General features: G+C 38.7%; 1 pseudogene; it reads right to left on the minus strand.

Annotated features, from left to right (window-relative positions):
* Positions 1-10,304: 10,304 nt before the first annotated feature.
* LOC147446056 (uncharacterized) lies at positions 10,305-15,322 on the minus strand (annotated as a pseudogene).
* Positions 15,323-23,246: the final 7,924 nt, after the last annotated feature.

A 23,246-nucleotide genomic window follows, 5' to 3' on the forward strand; every position in this document is an offset into this window, starting at 1 on the left:
TAGCCTGCATGCTTCATTGCAAGCATGCAAGGCTAAACTAAAACCCAACCAAACATTATAACAAATATGGATGACGTATCCCTACATATAACTCAAAAAACAAAGGTTTTAAATGCGTAAGAAAATGCTCAAGAGTGCAGAAGCCTTGATGGAATTTGTCCAAGACTGAGGACAAACTAACACAAAACAACAAAAAATTGAGCCTAGAATACTTAAGGAGAAACCTGATAAAGCATCCCCTCACATAGAAATAGAACCAAAAACACAATGAAACATGTAAGCAGAAACTCAACCACAAATGGGTTAATGAGCCAAAAACACAACTTGATGAATGACCACAAACTGTGGCTGAATCAGAAACTCCATCCCTCCTATCTACAGAGCTACCCAGTAGCCTTTGAGAAGCTTCCATGATATGGACATGAAGTTTTTCTTTCTAGTATGAGCATTCAAAGATCATCTTGGCAATATCACGGTTTTGATGAGGAAAGCACACATCATTTGCACAAGGGTAATTCCTTACAATCAAAGCAGCCGAATCCCAAGGCTTGTCACAATGGAAATTTTTCATGCAACAGAGGTGAGTGCACTTTAAGCACTCCAAGCCCAAGCACTTTAAGCATAAGCACTACTTCTAAAATTTAAGCACTGCTTGGAGTGCACTTTAAGCACTCCAAGCACAAGCACTACTTCTAAAAGTTATCATAAGCATTAAAATTTTGATGCATACATTACTCACAAAGTACCAATGATTAGTTTGCAAACCCAAATCAAGCACGGCTTGAGTACAAACCACCTCAATCCGAAGCATGGCTTCTCTCAAGTAACTCAACAGAACACACTCATCAACAATAAATTTTTGATGCAAAGGCATGGAAATTTGATAATATTCTAGCATCGCAAGGAGATTGGCACAACCTGTTGCTAGACTTGAAGGGTGAAAAATTTCTCCACATGATTGCCTACTTGTCACCCCTTCTAGAAGCGGATGGAGAATACTTACCATGTGGCACTATTAGACAATTTCAGTTGAAAGGGTTTGACACAGTCGATTCTCTTCTGCCATGGAATTTGTATGTTGGCAAAAACATCCATTTTCTATAAGCACTTATGTGAAGAAAGGCTTCAATCTAGGCATCTTGTATTGAGACTTTCCACGTTTGGAGTATACAGTGAGAATACAAACTAGGGGGAGACTTGGCAATGTGTATGTAGGTTATTTCATTACGTTCCAATTAGAGGGTGTATATGGTACATACAATAACTCTCTCTCACGCAGCTGATATGCCTATGAGCCAGCTTCAAGCAAGGTTTTTGGAATTTCAAGAAAAGTGGCTATAGCACGGCGACCAATGTTGAGAATTTCAAGTTTTTCTATGTTCTAACCTTTAACACTAGGTTGGTAATGGGACACTTTTATGTCCTGTTAAGTGACCATTTTCCTTGAATTATGTCAACAGTTTCAAAATGGATTTTGAGGTGCTATCTATCTAGAAAGTTGTCTCATGAGGTGAAAAAAACTTGACATTTTTTTGGAATATCAATTCCATCTTTAACCTTGTCCTTGCACAACATTTCACAACCTAAACTGTGTGAAAAAACGGGTCCTGTTTTTGGCTTTTTTCGACTTTTTGCAACTATACCACTCTATAATTCATGTTTGTGAGGTCTATAATGCTAGAGAACTATCTTTAGTAGTCCTCAACATGTCCTGATGCTTCTAGGGAGAAATAAATGTTAAAGTTGTAAGTTATGACCAAATTACAAAAATTGTCAAATCGTGTTTTTTAGCTAATTTTAGCTCTTCTATGATTTTTTTGGTGGCTTTCATGATATCCAAATGCAGTTTTGATTTTCTATGTCACATATTGTAACATAAAGCTAATATTCCTTGAGCTTTGGGGCACCTAATACCCTATTTTGCATAGTAGACAACGATGGTTGATTTTTCCAATTATAGAAGAAAACAAAACATTCTAGTATATCAAGTATAGCTTTTTTAATATTGTTAGTTTGTTATGACAACTACATGCATTTTGTAGTTAGTAACCATATCTAGTCATAAGGATCAAATCTAGCTAGATACTGAATACTTTCTATGGGATTCTACAACTCATAATGTTGAACCCAGTTTTTTCATGTTTGCTGTATTTAGCACTTCATCTTTGTCCCCAAGATTCCCCTTGGTAAGAGATGTATTATTCTTTTGACATGCTCCATGGCTCTTTATGGACCTAAAGGACAATACGGAACTAAGAAAACATGCATATATTTTTTGTATTGAGTGTGGCTATAGAAACTTTGATGATAGGTCTGCAGAATGGTAAAAATTCAACTTTTTTGTACCTATTTCTTTTGGCAAAACCAAAAATAGTGAGTGAGAAGCAATCATATGTTCTGATCACCAACCCATTGAAGTTAACTAGGGAATTTATCTCAAGCCCTACAAAAATGCCTAATCTTATTTTTATGCAACAAAATGTAAGAAATGGCTGTTTTGATGAAAATGTAGTGGTCCATCAACTTTGGAGGCTTGGTGTGACCAAAGGATGAGAAATTTTACAAGTTTCTTATTTTTTCCATGTGCAGTAGGCCTTGAACTATAATCTCATGAAAGGATTTTACAAAATGAGTGGATCTACTATGGTTTTGGAGGTTTTTTTCAAAACCTTGAAAGGACACTTTTATGTCCTGTTAGGTTACCAACCTAGTGTTAAGATTGGCAAACATTTCTTATTGAACAAAGCAAAGTGCTTTGACAACATTCATGAGAAGCAAGATTATAACCCATGCCAAGGTACTACCGATTGAATTGCGATCAAGGACACTGACACAGAAGCTTGAGGAATTGGCAATACATACTAGTACAGATTGTGAACAATACTTAAGATATCCTCTCAATCTGTAGGGTTTGTCATTGTCACCAAGCGCTTACATGTTTACGTGCATCACATTCCAGTGAGGTAGATAGAATTCCACCTCATTATTCTTTATGCTTCCCCTAGAACACCAACTACTCTGTCAAGGACACTGTAAGCTATTGATGACTAAAAAAATAATTTATTTATGTTTTGTTTGTTGATGTGAATGCACAAAAACCCTAAAAGGAACCTAAATCAAGGACATAACTCACATTCAAAGCTCCCTACTTAAGTCACCTTGGTACAGTCACGACCACATACAAGGTATGTGGGTGAAGATGTGACCTATGTTACCTCTCTTTGCATAGGATGTGACTTATGCTACCAACTAGTCATAGGCTACACAACAACATATGCAAAGGGTACACACTACAATAACTTAAGGAATGTTCCTCAACCCAAAATTCTCTTTATCTTTCCTCTTTGTCTAAAGGAGTAATGAGAAACTTTTGAGTAGGATTTTGATTCATGTTCTAGTTGTGCATAATCATGAGCTAGGGTGCTTTGGCTCTCATCAAGAAAGTGTCAATGATGCAATAAAAATAAGTTCATCAGCTAGTAGACCGAATACTAAATTAAAATGGGCATAAGGGCTAAGAGCCATAAAGGATAAGAGAAAATTCTTCTTTAGACCACTAATGTATTCACAAGTGGCACCTTCTTCAGGTTGATCTTTCCACTTGACTAAAGATTGTCAACATACATGATGGAGAGTCTGCAAATCATGATAGCCTAAGATGCATTCAAGTTCATGCGGCTGGACTCGTGTTTCAATTAAATCTACAAAATCCTTTGGTCAATGACATTGTTGTCCCCATGAAAGTGTTTGCATAAACAGCTTACATGAAACAATGGATGGATACGAGAGTGTGCATATAATGAGAGTGTGTAGGCCCAGAGCTAGTGAGTCCCTTGGTGACTAATGGCCATGATGAGGGGGTGTGGGATACACAAGTAGCGGGTGTACCGCTAGATATTCAAGGGTATCATGTGTCCAAAGTCAGGAATATGGATCAGGAAGATGTGGTACTAAGTTGGGAGTGGTTATACGGGTTCGACTACTCATTAAAGAGTTGTTATGAGCATAATAGTTTGATTCTTGACTCCAATGGTGTGAAGGATGTGCCTTCCTCACCACTTATTTGTACAACCAAGCTTATGAAGTTCTCTTCTCAAGAAAAAATAGAAGAGCTCTTTCTATGTTACTTATTGTGCCATTTTTGTTTTATACTTGCTTAATGAATGACAACAATTAAAGGCCCATGATATCTTGGAGATAATCTAGGTGTTGTCCCAGTCTTTGGACTTTTTCAATTCTCTAGCTTACGCAAAACCACTTCTTCCATAAAGGTAGGTTCTTGATGTTTCTCATTAGCATACTTCTTATACCGATCCTTTGGTTGTTGAACATTTTCACGAGCTAGTATCAACATTTCCATATGGTCTTGGAGAAATTCCATGACTTGTTGGAGCTTTTCAATTGCCAACCCCGGTGTAACTGGTGACCTAGGTTGAAAACCATACTTGAGCATGAATAGACTAAATCCAGTAGTAACATGCTTCTAGTACTATTGTAAGAAAACTCGAGATAGGAAGATAATCTTTTGAGTCTGATTGCTTATTGCTAACATATGCTCGTAGAATATTTTAGCATATCCTTTAGCGCTTGATTGATTCTTTCAATTTGGCCTTACATTTCAGGGTGATTTGTAGTGCTGATGCTAAGTTGTGTACCCAATTATTTAAACACAACCCTCCTAAAATGATTGTTAAATTTGGGATCACAATCACTCACAATGCTACTTGGAAACCCATACAACCTGTAAAGATTATCCACAAATAGCCTAGCTAATTCTAGAGTCTTCATTGTAAATTTTCTTGGAACAAACTTGCAAACTTTAGTTAACTGATCTACGATCACCTAGACCGAGTCATGACCTTGATTAGTGGTTGGTATACCCTAAATGAGATCCATAGAGATACTTTACCATTCTCCATTTGGGATCTCCAAAGGATGTAAGAGTCCTCCCACCTTTAGGCTCTCTAATTTATTAACTTGACATTTTTTGCAATGCAACACATAGTCTTGAACATAACCATATAAACCGGGCTAGTAAAAATATTATCATACAGGAGTATAAGTTGTCTTAATGCATGGGTGCCTTGCATTTGGACTGTTGTGACATTCATAAAGAATCTGGCGTCGAATGTCCACGTTATTTGATACAGTCTCTCCTTGTGGAGTAGGTAACCATCATCGATGGAAAAATTATCCATCTCTATAGCTCATCACTTGATAGATCCACATTGGAGAAACAAGAGAAGGACTCAAGAGGAAATAATTGCACCATGTGCATTGCTCTGTTTTTTCCTTCGGCAGTGGATCTCCCCTTCGGACAATCCTTTTTTCCAAGCCCACTTTTTAAGCATGTGAAACAAAGTTTTTCTTTTTTAGCCTTCTCAAACTCTTCCGTGGAGAGAGGACCTTTAGACCCCTTAGGTTTCTTAGAGGCCTCCAATGCAACTACTATAAGCTTAATTTTACTGTACCCATGATGTGTGTGTGTATTTGCATGTGTTGTGGTAGGCACATGATTTTTATGCAATGGTCTCTCATCAAGATCGTCATGAATATGAACTTGCACTATTTCCTCCTCAAGCGTATAGGATCCTGAGTCTTGACATGCTTCTTAAAATATGGTATCTAGTCCCTCCAACTTGAGAATAACATCATGGTAGTGCATGATATATTCCAATAGTGTTTTATGATGTTGCATGGAACAATTATCCCAAGAAGACCAATTTCAGAGGTGGGAAAATTTTATTCTCTAAATACAACCTCAGAGGATGGCCAAGTCTGAGGTATGATTCCCTTATCCTTGACAGACATCCACCATTTATAGGCCTTGCCTTATAATGTAAAACTTGTTTGCAGTGCCTTGACTACATCGCAGATTGTGATACCCGTTCCATTTACTAAGGAACATATTCAACGCATCTTTATTGCATTCTCTTTCTCCCCCCCAAAAAATTGATGGTTTTGTATTTCTCAACAAATCTTCCACCTCTTTTTGGGTGAGAGAGTGTAGAGAATCCAGAATGGGACCTTGTCCCTGATTGGAGTCTGGTTCATACATGTGTTTTCCAGAAGAGCCCTTGGTCTGTTGTTGCATATATTGCACTAGTACTATATTTGATAAGTTAGTAACCTTTTCATTCAGACATGAAAAATTATTCTCTGTCATAGACATACGTGTTTGATGTGCAGTGTGTGATGTGCTACCAAGAGAATAGAACATATCTTATCTTCACCATGGTTGGATGAGAAAAATTTAAAACTACATTCCCAACTTTTCTTGGCCAAAATAACATGAAGAACAAAAGGGGGGGGGGGGGGGGGGGACTACCGTGGGAACCCTCCCTTGGTTACTTTACCCTAAACACAAATCACTCAGGGGCACCCTCTGTAGCAATAGTGGCTCTGCCATGAGGAGAGAATATAAGAGAAAGAGTGTTGCTTTGCTCCGTACACCACACGCCCATTACATGATTTACTCACCTAGGCCCTATGCTCCCAACAAGCCAGCATGCATGCAATTTTGTGGAGGTTGAGCACTAGATCCCTCCTCGCCTAAGCGACCTTGCACACGATCGTCCTTATTGTTTTCTCCCCCAATCTGTATGAACATGAAAATAGAGTGATAGATTGACCATGCCTTTCCCCCCAAAAAAAACTAACCTTTCTCTTGATGCCACTATAAGAACCTTTAGGGATTTTCTTTGACATCCACCTCCCTACCACCCAATATATATGGATTGTGTGGTTGGTCTAATTGGATCCCCAATCCATATTCCAAGCCATCGAGGCCCTTGGCCTAGTTTTATGACCCTCTGGGTGGCCCTTGGCCTCGCAAAAGTATTATTTGTTTAGAGCTTGGCTGGCTTCCACTTCTCTTCAAAATTGCCTTCATTGACCCTTTTCTTATTAAACTCCTATAGTTGTCTCTTGGATCTAGATTTATTCTAGGCCTTATCTTCTCTCTCCCTTTGAACTATGGTCATCAGCTTCTTGCGCTTCTTCTTAGCTTGATCTTCATCAAAATCTAAGATATATAATCTTCTCTTTGACCCTGTACTTTTTGTAGTCTATGTCAAGCACGCTCTAGTTGTCTCTTCATCAATTCCTTCATCCTAATTTTTCAACCATGTGTTACGAGTAGGAGCCTTAAGAATTTTGTATGTAGTGCCAATAGCCTGATAAGCTATACGTGTAAGGAGTTCTAGTGCTCCTAAGTAAGTGATTGTAGTGTGTTCCCTTTTTTTGTGAGAAGCTCATGTATATACTGGACATGGTTGATTGTAAGAGGTTGGTGTTGCTGGTAAGAGCATGTGTACACAATTGTGACTGTGTGATTTGGCATTGGTAAGTCTTGCATGCCTCTTGTCTTCTACTGAGAAGAACTGCATGAACATGTGTGTGGATAGTTCTAGCTCTCTATAAATCATGTGATCAAATGTCGCTAAATCTTTTTTCTTTATGAACACATGGACATGTAAGTCTTTCTTTACTTTTATCAGAGCACCTTCATTGGACAATTGTAGTGCTCTTGCAATCAATGTTGTTGTGATCAACACTTGGACCTTGTCATCATCCAATATAGTAATCTCAGCCGTTTCGTCTTCCTTGATGCAACTGTAAAGATCATGAGATCTCTCAATATCAATACTACAAGGATGTAGTTGGAGATAATTCAATAAATCTGTCTTCTATAGGGATTCTTACATGGACAGCCTTCCTATCAAATTGTAGGCTTCCTCTAGAATAATTGGGATGGCCACCATTTTGTTCTCATCATTCTTGTATACTTATTTGTAGAGAGTGGCTCCCTTGAGCTGCAATCTTTCTCGTTCTAGATATGTTGACGTCTCCTTGAGAGAATTCTTCAAGATGGTGACGGTTGGGAGCTTCTACAACTTCTTATTTTTGTTCCACTTCTTTGGTATTCCCTTGGCTTCCATCTTCTTGGATTCTATAGAATGATAGCATGATGAAAACATTTTAATGAATATCAAAGCTAGATTGATTACTTGCATGCTTCCATGCATCTATTTGACTTTTTGCTTCTTTGATTGTCTTAGAATGTCTATATGATACATGCAAAACTCATAGAAATTGAAAACAAATCCATTCTTCCAAGATCAGGAAAAGACCATGCTTTTTTTCTAGCTGATGTAAATTTTGATTGTTTGGGGTATTTGATTGCATGAGCTTGTTGGTCATGCTATAGGTAGGCTTTGGTTCAATTTTGATGAATTTTGGACAAGTGGTCTTGAAGAAACAAGCATTTTTTCTCTTGGCTACTCTCAAATTTGTGTGATAATTACAAGTGACATGAGTTCTTTGCTCTTTGAATTTCTATAAGGGATCTATAGGGTCACATGAAACTGCTTATAAGGTCAAAAACTTGGCAAATTTTGTATCTCATCATGTTGAAAAAAATTGCAATTTTTTACTCAACGATAGATGTATGAGTCAACTTGCCATCTTGCTTTGTGAACATGATCCTGATATTCTTTGGGTGATGGGTGACAAGTGGGAACATATGCTTGTCACTTTGAACAAGAGTTAGAACATTTTCCTGCTTCTAGAAGGGTAAGAACCCCAAATATATGATGGTACATATGTTCACAGAAAGTGAAACTCTAAACATGTCTATTATACCTTGCTCATACGGAGATGTACTTTGAGATATAGATAATTCCAATAATGTAGTTATAGTTGTGTTATTGTCGTTAAGTTATAACCTCTCTGTTTGCACAAGTCTTGCTTGTTGACAACTTCATACAGAGTCATAGTTCGTAGACATTCTAGGTAGCGTCATACGGAATTGTATTCCATAATTGAAGCATGCTTGATATACCTTGCTCATATGGAGTTGTATCCTAAGTTGATGAATCAAGCAATGCCAATACACCCATATGATGCCCTTAGATTGTCTAGCCATGCTTCATTTTAGAAACTTTTTCTTGTGCTTTAAAATTGTGAAGCTTTCTGGACACTTCAACAAGTTAAAACTTTAAATTTAACTTGCTTATTTGTTAAATTATGCGGTCCATAGAGATCTATTTCTCGCATATAAACCATGCATCCTTTCTTGGTGTGCCCTAAGCCACCACTTTCCATGCGTAATGGATCAACGGGTTAATGAATTAGCATACCTTTGCTCAATTTTATGGAGATCTTGTTGCACCCTTGAACTTTAACTAATGTTTCTTGCAGACTATGCATTGCCAATACATGCATCCTTCCTTCAAACATCAACACCTTTGTCAATTTTTTATTCTTATTGAAGTTGTTAAATTTTGAGAGATCTACGACAACCCCCCACTTGTAGCAACTTCAGCATTGAATCTGCTAGGCTAATGATGATGGTCATGCATGCAATATTTGGCTCACCGTTGTGAGTGCCAAGGTTGCTCACCAAGCACTTTCTGAGTAAACACTGGTGGATGCAAAAATATTTTCTTGCCAAAGTTGACCATTGCTACCTCCAAATTCTCAGAGGAATCTAGATTCTAGCAAACTCTTCACAAACCTATGTAGGGGGGCATGCCCCGGGTGGGTATGCACCCCACTTTGGATTCTAGGGTTAAAAGATATCCCACTTCAAACGGTTGCCTACCTATGAATCCAAAACTCTCCAAAAAGTTGGTCTACCATTAGCTGCATGTGCAGTAGGCATATGTTGGAGAGAGGGAGGTATGAGGTGATTGTTCTCATTTACAACAGAGACAAGATGTTTCCCCCTCGTCCTTGCACACTCAACGAGCCTAGAACCAACATGTTTCATGTAGGTTGGGACTCCACTCCATGTGTGTGTGTAGGGGATCATTCCCATGTGGGTTTTTGAGTGCCCATAGCCTGCTGATTGTGGTAGAAACCTTGCACATGGCGAGTGTTACCGTTCTCCGAGCGAGGTTTTCCGAGTGATCCTAGTTTGCAAGTAGGTCTTGGAGGAAGGGTACTCCTATTAGACAAGGTGGTCTGAGTCACTTCAATACATGCTCCTATTCCGTTCTCAAATACATATTGACAAGAATGGATTTTGTTACTTGAAAAGGACATAGAGAACTTTACCTACAAGAGGATATTACTGCATTGATCAATACGAATGGAATGCCTAAATCAATTGTTTATTTATATACACCCTAATCTCATGTCTAGAGAGAGAGAGTGTGTGTGAGAGAGAGAATGCAAGATTGCAACAATAACAATACACATTTAGATGGAAGACTCTTGGATACTAAATTTTTGTTATAAAAAAGACATAACAGATTATAGTTGAAAATAAGGATTTCATGTACGATCAATGAAACAAAATGTCACAGTAATTTAGAATTATTCACATTCATCATCATTGTAAAGGTTTCGAATGGAGCGGCGCTCTTCCCGTTCCATGTCTAATCGTTTGTCTCTACACATGCTCTTTGCCATTGCTTCGGCATACACGGGAAATTGACTTTGCATGGAAGGAACACATGAGATCTTAATACATATCAAGAAATCCATACAAAGGAAAATAATTAACATATTCAAATATAACATCTCATACATAACATTTCTAATGTAAAATGTGTTTCCTAAATTGTGAGTATTCCATATATTGTCACCAACCATGATAAAACAAAAGCATATCCAAATATGGCAATAGAAGCCAAACATCACATAAGCATATATTGAAATACTACTACTTACCTAGAGCTGGCAATAAATTTCTATAACAAAAAATCCATACAAAGGGAGAAGATTAACATATGAACAACATAACATCCAAGAACATAACATAACTGAAGAAACTATGTTCCAAAACCAATGAGTTTTACATAAATGTCACTTTGCGACAAAACAAGAGCATAATTAAACATGGCAATACAAACCAAACATCACATAAAAACAAACCGCACTTTGAAGAAGTCCATAATAGTAATATTCTCAAGAGACAAGGGCCTCACCAGTCATATGGATTGAAACCTGCAAGTGGATCCACCTCATCATATGCGTGCGGCCTACTAACATCGTCATGGCTTCCCTGTTGCATGTAAGCCAAAAGGAGAGGCTCTACATACGTGGTCTTCATCAAGAATGTATCCACATCGATAGATTCACATAATCTACCAGTGTGCATGCATGTCTTAAGAATAGGTGCAGTACCACATCCCATCTCAATGCACACACCACCTTGACGAGAGTACATGTATACAAAGCATGCTAAAAATGTATGACTCCTCTCTAGTGCCCCATGGGACTGCTTCCCGACGGGGTCCAAAGCACGCAAATCATCCGGAAGATAATGATAGGCAAGGGTATCTAAAGGATGCATGCCGAAGGACTCAAAGAGGGGTGTACTCTTTGCAATGAAAATAGGAGGATCTGTAGCTCGGCGTCGAACCATAAAAAGCATTGACGTAGAACACTAGCAACAAAAGATAACAATATCCAATTAAACCTTAATTTAAGAAACACGTGTAGTTTTGAGCATTTGAACGTAATATAATCATCACTATACTCACATCTGTGCGAATACCACCAATCTCCTTGTATCCATATGTAGAATGGTGAATGACATTCACTCGTCTCACTATCTCAAAATTGTAGACGCGAACATAGCACTCAATCCACCCAATTGTGGAATCACCTATAATATAACTTCACCGTCTTAGAAAAGTTTCAATAAGTAGAATCCAAAATAAACATAAATGTTAACAGCTATTAACTTTAACAAATACCTGCCATAGAGGCCATCACCAATAACCATCCCAAGTCTGCCAAAGTAGATGCTGCCAAAGCAATCCCATAGCGCACATGGTCCTCAGAAACAAAATCCCAGGTGGGACAAGGATCATCACCACCTTGAGTGCCTCCAAATGGCAAGTCAAGGAAAATGAAGTCAGCTGCCCAATCCACAGCTTTTCCCCTCTTTGTATAATTAACCCCTGAAGGCTTATTTTGCTTGATGAACTTGTGCACACTATAGAAGGTATCATTTTTTCTTCCTCCCACAAAATCCTTCCCAATGATGATGTAATCACCAACCACTGCAATGCTTTTTGGATTCTCAACATGAGGCGTTTATCCCAAAGAATGTGCTGCAAGATAAATAAATTGTGTACTCCTTTTGGAAAGCCACTTTTGACCTTTAAGAGAATTCCCTTCAGGATCACAAGAGCATGATATCAATAAGGTTTTCCTCTCAAGACACATACGGATAAGAGAATAGAGAGAGAGAAAGAGAGAGGGAGAGAGTCTATGTGTATGTGTCCACACTTGCACACATGAATGCAAAGACATCACGTGGATACTTGAGAGACATACACACATAGACTAATGTATGCAGAAACATGATATGTATATATATATATATATATATATATATATATATATATATATATATATATATATATATATATATATATATATATATATATGTATATGTATATATATATACATATACATATACATATATATATACACACACACACACACACACACACACACACATATATATATATATATATATATAAGTACTTACATGCATACAGAGACATTTATATGTGTATGTATACGTACACAAGTAAGTAGGTATGTATGCGTGTGAGTGAATGTGTATATAAACACTATTAAAATATTTACTAAAGAATCAAAATAGATGTGGATCTTGGAATTCAAACCTTGAGTGCAATCCTTTGTTTCCAAGTCCTCCATATGATGAGAAATATCAAAGAACTTTCGGCTTTCAACATCAATCCTTTGTTTCTCAACATGCTTCTCTTTTTGTGTATCTACACAACATTAGATTAAAGAACAAAACATTATTGAATACAAACAAGTCATATTTACATTTTTAAAAAACAAGGCAAATTACAAGACATAATACATGATTCAAAACATCACTTATACAAAATTTCAAATTATCATACTCTTTCTTTTGTCCACTTCTTTTGGAACCATGGTTGATATTTGTGAATAGAGCTCCTTCTCTCTATTCAATACATGACCTCCTTCAAGATCTATCCACCATGGACAATTGTCAAGATCCCATCGTCTACATTGATGCATAGCACATGGGTACATACAAGTCTCTTCATTTAGGGTCAAAAGCCATTGCTTTGCCCTAACTGGAATACTTGGCACATGACCCTTTTCTTACAAGCAAACAAAGTACCTACCATGGACAATGAACAATTATCAAAAACATGATTTTATCTTCGTTATAAAATTAAAGTAACTATCAAGTAAATTCATTCAGACATCTTCACCTAAAAAGTAGCCTCATAGAGGCTTTCAATATCATATCCTTTTTCTTGGCGGGTTTATCATTGCTCTTTTTCTCCTTTGGCTCTCCTCGAACCTCAAGAGGAAACAAATGTGTCCTCATATCTATCTTCACCTCTTCATAGTAGTCAAATAGAGAGAGATCAAGAGGCACAATCACCCCTCCCGGCACATCCTAAAATCGACCAGCACCTCCTTAGCTTTATGGTATATCTTCTCAAGCACAACTTCTCTTCTAAGCCAAGTTTAAGAAAAAAACATAATTTCATGTATTACTTTTGTTAGCTTATAAATCATGCAATGTATACGATCATAAAAAACTGTTAGGAACTCACTCTCTATAAAGATGATCCCCTCGTGCAAGACCATACATAGATCTTGTGGCTTTGTTTGCCTCCAGCAAAGTCAGCCAAAAGATTTTTGACTCCATTTGAATATCACATAAAGCCAACAAATTAAATTTCTCAAGCATTGCAAAGCTTTTGGGCCCCCATTTGAGAGACCATACCTTTGACCGCCAAGTATCTCCATGCTTTGGATCGACATCGACAATATTAAGGATCTAAAAATAACTTAGTGAATTCAATAATTTATCTAAACAAAGTAAATACACACACAGTTGTTCATTGAGAAAGGCTCATCTTTCCAATCCTATCACCATATCTTGAAGCCAACTCCTCATTCTCCTTCTCTTCAAAAAATCGAAGCTCTTCATCTGAAATTTTCAGTCTTGCATCTTCAACCTTCTTGTTTAATGCTTTACTTATTTTCACCTAGAAAAATAAGGGAAGGAGTCAAATCCATTGTGAAAAGCTTACATTAAGGAATACTAAATTCATGTTAGAAATATATACTACATAAAACTTACGTTAAAAACTAGCCAACTCCTCATTCTCCTTCTCTTCAAACAATCGAAGCTCTTCATCTGACATTTTCAGTCTTGCATCTTCAACCTTCTTGTTTAATGATTTACTTATTTGCACCTAGAAAAATAAGGGAAGGAGTCAAATCCATTGTGACAAGCTTACATTAAGGAATACTAAATTCATGTTAGAAATATATACTACATAAAACTTACATTAAAAACTAGCTTTCCGAGATATCTACGTGTGAGAGGATACCAGGGCTCAGCACCTTTGGTACTCTTCTTTTTGATACGTGCAATGAACATTCTATCTCTCTCAGGTAGGTCTTTGAGGTACTCCCCATGATCAGCATAAAAAATATTTGCACAATTTACTAGTTCATCCCGCAAGGTTGTGGTCACCAAGGCATGTATATTCAGACTACATGTTCATAAGCAAGATAAATTAACATAAACATAAATATGCTTGAGAACTATAATAACTAAAAAGAGGAAGAAGGGGACTCGCTAGCTCATCCTCTGTAAACTTGTAAGAAGGGCAATCTCACTAACCCTGGTAGGGTCAATAATAGTACAAAGCACACGCCAATGATTCACTTTTTTTTCTTTGAAGCATTCTTTAATAGCAGATGTCCATGACATTGTACGGTGGTTACCTTCCCAAACGTAGAACATGTGACCCATTAGTTCCTGAAGTTCCGGTTTAAGAATGAGGTCATCTTCAAACTCTTTGTTAACCTCATGCCAAATAGGATCCCAATCTCTCCGTATTGCTTCATCCACAATTGAAACTTCTTTGTCCCTTGTCCAAATCGACACAATAAATGCTCCTTTCTTTGCCACATAACCCTCTCTAGCAAATGCTATTTTCAAGCCCGAAATATCATCACGAAGATCCCTAACCCTTGTATAAGGAATGAGTCTACAAAGAGGAATGGGTGGACAATGGTGATAGCTAAACATCCTTGTTTTCTAAAGAATGTCCTCTCCCATTTCCATGTAAATCTTGTTCTCTTCATTGGATTTCTCTACAGATTGTACCTCTGGCCTAACAACATAAGGGACAATCATCATACTTGCCTCTTGTTGAGCAATCCTTTAATCAAGTGGAACAACCCCTGAAGCATCCAAATTTTGACTCTCAATCTCTTCCTCATTGACATCATTTTGCAATGAAGTGTCAACTTGACTCTCATGTTGCATTGAGGCAACATTAAATTGAGATGAACCTCTGGTTTTCCTCAATCGCTTACGACCCCCAGCAACAGCCAAAGGACTGCAGAGAGACACAAGTAAAAAAGTCTTTGTTAAAAAAGCATCTCAAATTTAAAAAAATAAATTGAAAAAAAAACACCCTAAAAGTAGGCCGTGCTGACGCACCCTGCTTTTGGGGTGTTTTTTTGCAATTTGTAGGCCATTTATACTGGCATTTATACATGCAGTTTCTACTAATCTGTTAACAAGCTATTGCATTTCAAACAGAGAGAATTTATATGACATGATCACCAATATAATCTAATATATTATAGCTTTTATTATACTTTTATTATTATAGAAATGAACTGCAGGCAACACTTGGCTTTCAATTGAATGCCACTGAGATGCTAAAGCTTTAGGATGCTAGTCAACATTCCATACACCTAGAATCTAACGCGTTCATGAATGAATGCTATGTGGAAAGGAATTATGCAGCGAAAAGCATCTTCTCTGCATTTATTGGCAGCAATACCCTATTTTGAACATTGCAATGTACATGACCTTGATGAAGATTGCAAGTCAAATAGAGGAGATCATGGAAGAGAGGGAGAGTCAAAACAAGGTCAAACAGGGGAGCGATTCTAAGTCAATAACCACCTTTACATTGGAGAATGATTCTGTAAAGGGTCCCTCCAATGCTAGGAGTTTTGGGAGCAGTCCAACAAAGCAAGTCCTCCAGAATTCAAACCCAACACATGATGCTTCATGGAAAGGCCTTGGGAGGAGGAATTCAAGGCCGATTGTCCAGAATGAAAGCGTGGGTCAAGTCTCTTCTTCAAAGAGTATGGAGAGCAGCAGTCTTTCCTAGCAAGTGCCTGCCAATCTAAGTGGTTCTTTGAAGGGTATTAGCGGAGGAAATTCCACTAAGAAAATGCAAGTGTAAATAATGGGACACGTGAACAACCTCTCACCTCGGTCAAAAAAATAGCCTGTATAAAATAACAAAATGCAAAAAAACACCCCAAAATCAGGCCGCGCTGGCGCGCCCTGCTTTTGAGGTGTTTTTTTGCATTTTGTAGGCTAATACACTCGTGAGACAAGACATTATGCAGGCCAAAACACTCACATGAGGAAACACTTGAATGGAGATACCATTTCAATTAGGTTGTCCTGCAGTAGACCCACCCTTACAGATTCTAATGTTTGTATTAACAATCTGTGCGTATGTGCTAAAGGGAGTACAAGGAAATAAGTGCGTATTTGCTCCCCACCAAGTATCCCGAAAGATCACGCCATTGGTCGCCCACATTTCCCACAATGAAATAGCCCAGGTCTTCAAGGGCCTTCCTCTTACCCGATTTGTACAACACTGCTGTCACACCTGTATCCTCACTTTGCCTTATAAAAGCAGAAACAACAACAATCTCAGGAATTACTCAACAATTTTTCTAGTTACGGACAATGCAAAGCTACTTTGCCGTCCTAATCTGGGTTTTCAACAATTGCTTACCTTAATCCAACATCAGGTCGCCCTTAAAATGCCTACAATATATCTCTATCAATAGAGAGACAAACGATGATCACTCAAAACAGGATCTGATTGATCAGGAGGTGCAAAGTTCGAACAGAAAATCCAAAATCTAAAATTTGCCCCCATTCTTGATCACACCAACTTCCCACCTAAAACCCTCCCAATCCAGAAAAACAATGTCAACAGACGTCCTGGACAATAAAAAACAATTATATTTTGTCCAGTTTGATATGACCTGCCCTGCTTTTCCATTTTCAAAATCTTCTCACCCATACACCAAGTCCCTTCTTAGGTATTGTATAAGTAGGAAAGTAGTTGTATAACAAAAAGGTCTTCTCATTCATGGAATTCATTGTCAGTATGAAAGATGTCCTTTGCCACGGCTTCTGCCTGACGCTTTCCTTGCATGTACTGCTTACCTAGGCTCCCTCCTCGTCCGTAGCCCACATTCACTCTTAAAGAAAATCACAACGAGCCAAGTCTCACCATTCCTGAGCAAATAAGTGATCAACCTACAATAAATGCCCCAATAGATCATCTACAAGCAAATGATCTGCAAACGATCTACAAACAAACGATCTTCTGAACCATAAACTCAACTAAAGTCATGTCTTATGGCCTTGCACAACATCATTCCTCAAAGTCACAATCGCAAACAGGCAACAGCCCCCTCATTGAGCCAAAATAAGCTAGACAAATCTGGTCATCCATGTACCAAGAAACAACATTAATCTTCTCCCAAAGATATGAGAGCATGCAAGAAATATGCCAACAGAAAAGAATGCTCCCATCGACGCTCGGCATTGAGCCAAACTTAAACTATTCAAAATTTGACTGTGCCATGCTCAACTAAGTTCATTCTCCACACGATCTGTAACATTTAATGGCCTAAAAGCTTGTGTGTAGAGGAAATTGGCATGGACATAATGGGCATCTCATAAGCATAGATTCTTAATTAGAATTACAAGAGTGCTTGGGTGGAGAGAGCAACAAAAATCATAACACCTAGTTAGATAGCATGAACAATACTTTCAAAAGAGAGAGAAAGTAAGCTATTGACAACAGCTGAGGACCGGATTTACATGGAGCCGGTCCCCTGTCCAAAAGGCTTTGTATTATGGTTTCTCCCATCAAGAGAGACATTGTACAATACAATTCTTTGTGTTCCTTCAAGATTAGCTGGTGCAATGAAGATGAAAGCTTCATGCACTAAGCAAAACACTTAGCAAACACAACATCAATTATCCCCGGTCTCAGACCCAAGACCTCACACACCTTCGAAGGTGGTGAGAGCTAGTAGGGTATGAGAGAAGATTGAGAGGAAAAAGGAGTATCTTACGAGAAAGATGTACATATCCTCACATAATCACTCATATTAGCATAGCTTAGCTTAGTAATTAGCTTGGTAGAGGAGATGAGCATGCATTGAAGCTTGGATCTTGGTTGGATTTGCATCCACATGCCAAGAGTGTGTCGATGTAGGCTTCTATCTCACAAGCTTGTTGTAGGTGATGAGCTCTCCATTAAAGCTTGGGAAGAGATAGTCTACTTTTCTTTACACATGAGATTCTGTGAGTGTGTGTGTGTGATAATGCCTTGCAAAAATCAGCCCCCTCTCTCTCTTGGGCGAGCCCTCTTGCTATTTTCTCTTGCTCTACCCTCATTAGACCTCCCCAGGTCAAGCGAATGACTATAAGCAGCATAAGTGATAGCCTTCTGACATGTGTCCCCCTTTCCCCTTTTGTGAGATCTTAGGGAAATTTATTAATTCAACTAAAATCTCATTGGACCCCTTTGCGTCTTGGCCAATAGGAATCCGGCAAGCCATTGGACTGCTGAATGCTCATTGGACCCCTTGGGAGACTGTCCAATAGTCTTCTAGAGGACATAATTCTCATTGGTTCTTTTATTAAGTGTTTTTAAATTAACTAAACTAGATTTACTCTAGCCTAATTCTCATTGGTCCACCTCCAAGGCCATCCAATAGGAATTGGGTACACCTTGTGGGCATCTGGCCTAGGGAGGTGACATGTGTCCCTCATTCCCTTTGTGTAAAGGGAGCTTGTGTGTGTGTGGTTTTCTCTCTCATCCCCTACATGCAAGGCTTTCCCCCTCCCAAGTAGGGATTGCAAAGACTCTTTTGTACACACACAAAGCATCCAATTCCCTTAAGGTTGACCTTTGGACACAACCTTTGAATTTTGGAACCTTAGCATTTTGGAATTCTTAATGGGCTGAACCTTAGGGTCTTTTTAGCCCATTGTTGCACATGGATCTTTTGCAGATGCCCCCCCCCTTTGGATCCCTATTTTCCCTCCTTTGGATCCGTACCTGTGGCGGGTCTGCTAGCTTAACCAATATTCTAGCTTTTTCTCCCCTGGCACTTCCCCATATTAAATGATCAGCTTAACATGAGAAAATCATTTAGGAGAATTATATATTGATTATTATGACATTACCTCTCTCTTGAAATCATAGTCGTCCTCGACTATGGTGTAGAGAAGATAAAGCATATTCATGAGTCCTTTTCTTAGCGGGTAGAGGATCCCTATGTTACTCTACGACATCATTCCACAATGGATGACTAGTCCATTTGGTGCTTGAGAGCGTGAGGCTGCCACAAGCATGTCTGCACATTAGTCCTATCAGTCTTCCATAGTAGAGTGACAAGCTCTACTTGGTGTTTGGGAGACGTCGTCTCCGCAAACTTGATCTAAGCATGCATACTACTTCATTTTTGTGCACAATAAAGAAAAAGAGAGTTTTATAAGACAAAAACTTTGTTCATTTTTAACATTTTGTACATTTTCTTACTCTTGGGAAGCATTGTAAGCATTGACAAGGTTTAGGTTGTCCTTTCATTGTATGCCTTGCATCCATCTAGCATCGTCAAAAGGATAATTTTTAAACTTAATAAGATATCGTTGGATAGTCTCACTGCCTCTTAATACCTTGTCTTCATGTCAGAGAATGGAATCGCGCTGCAGCACCTCCTCTTGGTCCTGGATCTTTGGTGGGTGTTCAATAGTGATAGGCCATCTCATTGATTGGCCTAAGAATCTGGAAGGCACCATAGTACCTTTTTGCTAACTTAGCATAGTACTTTTGGTGTCCCGTAGGATTCTTGCCCGTCATGTGCCTTAATCGAGGCTTGGGAAACTTTAATAAGACCCAATCATTTTCTTTAAAGGATTGGGCTCTTCTGTGCTTGTCAGCAGCAGCCTTTTGCCTTTGCTGTGAGATAGAGATAGCATCCTTAATCTTTTGAAAAGATTCTTGTAGGTCTCGGCTATACTCATCTGCAGCGAAGATCTTCCCATGTACCTTAAGTAGCAAGGGACTTTTTGATCTCCTCTAAATTACCTCGAAAGGTTCTTTTCCCGTGGAAGTATGTACAGTGTTATTGTAAGAATACTCCACTAAGGGTAAGTACTTCTCCCATTGGGATCTTTGATCTACTTCTCTTACATAGGCTTTTAGTAGATCTAGAATGGTTACGTTAGCTATTTCACTTTGGTTGTCTGTTTGTGGATGATAGGCAGAAGAGAAGTTTAGCCTTGTCCCTAAATTCTCAAAGAGACACTTCCAGAAATTACTGGTCATTCTAGGATCTTTATCTGCTGACCGCTGGGTCAACAACACAACATAACTCAAGTTTCGTACCAAAGTATTATCTTTTGCGAGTTATGAAATGCTGTGGATTATGGTATAAACGTCATTTGTAATGAGTAGTTATTCTAGTTTCAGAAGCCGGGGTGCAATGGCACTTCCAGATTGTAAATACAAATCCATTTGACCTCTTCAACCCCAATTTTGGTTAAACCTAAGGTAGCCTTAGTATATAAGGTACCTAGGTCATTTTGTAAAAGGACTTTTATCATAATCAAAGTTTTAGCGCTGCCGTCTACTGTGTGAGAGAGAGAAAGAGAGTAAGCGTGAGCTTCATCCTCTCGCTACACCCGACTCGCTCAACACATTGGAGATCCGACTGCACCATTGCTGTAGGCTCGAGGAGAGCTACGCGACAATGCCAAGCATTCCACGCAAGAAGAAGCGCAAATGCCGACGCATCTACGAGCTATTTGTGGCCGTAAGTGTATCAAACGATGTCTGTTTTCTGCGTGCTAGTAGTCTATAGAATCGTGGCGACGTAAGCTACGCATAGGTACTCATAAATTTCAGTTTCGGTCACTTTCAAAATTCAGCTCTGTCATCCTACGCGTTTTCTGCAGATGGATTTAGAGTGTAGAAGCTTAGGGACAGGTGTATCCTAGTGAGGGGATGGTGTTCCTTAAGTTTCGTAGGAATCTGGCATGATTAGGTGAGTTACCTTCCGTATGTGTGTATGTGGCTAGGTGGTGTAGTTGAGGGCAGTGAGGTTCTTGATTGTGGTTTAGTTGGCCTTCCTGAGTGTTGTATGTGTAGGATGGTCTCAGCCTGACAAGCTTAAGAGATTTACTCCATGTGCCTATCGTGTCATCTGTGTCCTCGATTGACATTATGTTGATCTAGGTAGTGTTTGCATGCACTTCATGGGTGTGTGAGACTTCCCGTCCAACATTGGCGCCGCTGCCGTGGACACAAGGACCTAAGTAGGTTTCCTACTAACACTCATGTGATGGTTGCTTGATTTAGTTTCGGCTAAAGAAAGCGTTTTTCTTAAGTGGATCCGGAAGAGGATATTCCGCGATCAAGTCGATAGCCAGGAAGTGTGTGTCTTGCCGAGGGTCTGCGACTAGATAGGTTTAGTTAGGATCGGTGGATTAGAGTAGTTGTTGGTGTTCGAGTGATTTATGAGGTGATAAAAGCGTTTACTAGTCCGTTTGTGGTAGTGAAGCGTTTTTCTAGTCATATATGCAAAACCCCATATGATTTGTAGGAGTAGCTTTAGGTAAGTGATCCGATTCTGATCTAGAGCTATTCAACAGTGAATTATTTGCTAAAGTGCTTGATTGCATTTGAAATCACGGAAAAGTGTGCTTTTGAGGGTAAAAATGCATTAAACAAGCTTTTGTGGACATTTTTTGTATGAATGACTGATGCTGTGCATATAAAAAAGCATTTGCAAGGGTTCTGTGAAGAAAACCTGCAATTTTGTAAACATAGACGTCCTACACGTAGGATGTCTCAAGGGAGTTTTGGAGACCAAATTTGAAAATTTTGACTGCACCACTGTGTTCAGAGGGTAGGTTTTACCCTAGTAACATATTGACTTGAGTCTTTTTCCCTATTTTTGTTGACCAAAAGCCAAAAGGCGGAGTCAGAAACCGCAAAATTTTAGAAAAGGCTTAAATTGAGTGATTTTTGTATGTTTTTGCAATTGTGAAGCATACTTGCACTTGCTGAGAGCATAAGGAAGCATCAGGGACACTTCAGTCTCAAAAAATCAACAGTAGACATCCTACGCGTAGGATGTCTACAGGGTGATCTGGTGGAAATTTTGAAAATCTGAGGTTACCAGTGTGTTTAGAAGGTAGGTTTTACCCTATTTTCACCTGGAAAGTGGAAATTTGACCAAATTTTGACAGATCAAAGCCAAAAGACGAGAATTGCTAGACATCCTATCCAAATTGTGCCCAAGGCATAATTTATGAGACCAAACCATAGGGTGACTTCATGTGCATGTTATACATGATGTTTTGAGTGCATGTGAGAGTTTTCAGCTCATTTGGGTGAGAAAATTGGGTTTAAAGCGGACTTTAGCACTTTTGACTAAAAAAGTCAAGAATAGCTAAAAATTGGGACTTTTGAAATCCAAACCAAAATCTAAGCATACCAGTGGGTTGCTGACATCAAGGGGAAGCTATGGGAAAAGTTTGGGGTCAAACAGGCCAAAAAGACATCCTATGCGTAGGATGTCTTCTGTGTGATTTTGAACTCTAAACAAAATTCTGAGCATACCATAGTAATCAGCACCTTAAGGAGAGTCTGTGGTTCAAATTTGGGGCAATTCTGAGCAGTTAGACATCCTACGCGTAGGATGTCTAAAGCATAATTCTGAAACCAAAATCCTATTGTGACCATACCATGCTGTTGTATAGCCTTAGGAAAGCCTCCTAGTCAATTTTGGTCCAATTTGGAGTTGATTTGACTTAGGAATTCATCAGAACAGACATCAGGCTTTTGAAACAGATTCTTAATCATTTGACTAGCCTATAGGTGTCAGAATCAAACAATAAAAAATAGTTGTGAGTTTAGCACATCAAGGGGAAACTACAGTGCAAGTTTGATCTGAAACAGAGCAAAAAGACATCCTACGAGTAGGATGTCTCCAACTTGATTTAGGACTCCAAACCAACCTATGAGCACACCACTGTGATCACCACATCAAGGAGAAGCTGGGGTGAAAATTTCAAGTCATTCTGAGCAAAAAGACATCCTACGCGTAGGATGTCTCAA

This window comes from Adiantum capillus-veneris, chromosome 12, assembly GCF_014529385.1.
Source record: "Adiantum capillus-veneris isolate H3 chromosome 12, ASM1452938v2, whole genome shotgun sequence".
Lineage (NCBI taxonomy): Eukaryota > Viridiplantae > Streptophyta > Polypodiopsida > Polypodiales > Pteridaceae > Adiantum > Adiantum capillus-veneris.